Source organism: Pteropus vampyrus, unplaced genomic scaffold, assembly GCF_000151845.1.
Source record: "Pteropus vampyrus isolate Shadow unplaced genomic scaffold, Pvam_2.0 Scaffold143, whole genome shotgun sequence".
NCBI lineage: Eukaryota > Metazoa > Chordata > Mammalia > Chiroptera > Pteropodidae > Pteropus > Pteropus vampyrus.
The window spans coordinates 3892975-3894665 of record NW_011888924.1 but is presented as its reverse complement, the minus strand read 5'-3'; the positions used below and the strand labels follow the sequence as shown (position 1 = coordinate 3894665).

The window sequence follows — 1691 nt, the reverse complement described above, 5'->3', positions numbered from 1 at the left end:
TTCAATACACTGAGCTCTGGAAATTGGATCGGTCTGGCCTGGGTTCTCTTTGGAAGGTGCCAGCATTCTTATCCAGACCACGAAGGTTTATGAATGACCAGATTTTCATAGAAATTTGGACAAGGTTTCAAATCTGGAAAGGGAGTTCTCCAAACCAGCCCATGAGCCTGGGGTTAAGGATTTCCAGGGCCTGGTTTGAGCCTCATACGGTAGTATCTCTGGCTTCACTCGTACCAAGAAAACCTTGAAGGACTGAGCCAGGAGGGGATCGACGCTGTGAGCGCACAGTCAGATGGCTGTTTAGAGTGATGTATTCAGTGACGTTGACTCTCACTCTGCCCTTCCTGCGTTTCTGTATCCAGAGGCAAATCCTCCAGTATCCCCCCCACCCCACCCGTGCCCAAAGACTTATCTATAATACAGAGAGAGTCAAGCAGGGGTGAATGTCGCTGTGGAAAATTCTGATTTTGTCACATTTCTTGGTAGAGAAGACGTGACCTTGAAGGCATATGTGCGATTGACGCCCAAACCCTTGGGATATCCTTATTTGGAAGAAATTGGGATTATGTAAGTAATGTTGTTTCGAGTTCTCTGACATACTGAGGCACAGTGACATAGCGCAAACATGAAAACTCTCGTCCTTGTACTTTAGAATAGAAATTGCCAGCTTTATGCATTTTACCACATATTTTTGTCTTGATTTCATAATTACTTTTGTATGTACAACTATGTCCTTTTTTAGATGTGAGCTGAGTGTTTTGAGTTAGAGAATGGACACTTTTTATAGCACAAAGAAGGAAACTACAGGAATCTGTCACCAGCTTGTCCTCCAAACAAAGTTTGTGGAGAGGAGCATGAAACTTCAAGTCCTAGAATATCTCAAATGCATGAGTTTTGCCATACTGAATGGCCATGACTATGCATATGGGTCTTTGCATGAAAATAGAAGGACCCAGCTGCCCACTGTTTAGTAATTCCAATCCAGGAAGATCGCTACATGCTACCATTTGACTTAAATTACATCACAGTTTTTTATCTGTTCTTGATTTTTTGTTTCTAGGTGCAAAAATATGAGGAGTTATCTTAATGCTAAAAAATGTGTTGTTCTAGCTAAACTAGATTTAATCTGGGGATTAATCTCACTCTTTAGTTTTGATTTTAAAAGGCATCAGGCTGATTAAATTATATTCAGTTCTTGAGGAACAGGAGAAGTCCAGATGACATGTTCTCGGTGCCGCCACTATTGTGAGACAGTCTCTTTCACCCTCCGACTCTAGAAGAAATATATTTTACCATGTGATTGTATGTTCCCTACTAGGGAGTATAGATCTCTCCCAGGGATACAACTACATCCATAAGCATCAATCATTGATGCTTTTAGGTGTCCTTTGAACATTAAATAACCGCAGTGTGAACATCCTAGATTAAAGAAGAAATCTCAACAAGACCTTGATTGATATTAGGTATCCAGGATCCATCTCAGGGGTCCACACCACTGATAAAAAGGAGAGTCCATCCTCTAGAGCATATTTCAGGCATAAAATATTAAATAAGAATTCATAAAAGGCATATTACTCATCTTAAATCAATTCGCTATGCTAACAATTTGTATTGAATGCAGCTTGTGGTATTTAGCTTACACAGGATAAGTAAAATTCTTACGCAGATAAGATCGTACGCATAAAATATGA

The 1691-nt window shown here is 40.1% G+C and overlaps 1 protein-coding gene across 1 annotated transcript in view; it reads right to left on the bottom strand.

Annotated features, from left to right (window-relative positions):
* The window catches only part of MARCH10 (membrane associated ring-CH-type finger 10), a 58215-nt gene that overhangs the window by 41329 nt on the left and 15195 nt on the right, over nucleotides 1-1691 (bottom strand). The gene's annotated exons all lie outside the window — the stretch shown is intronic.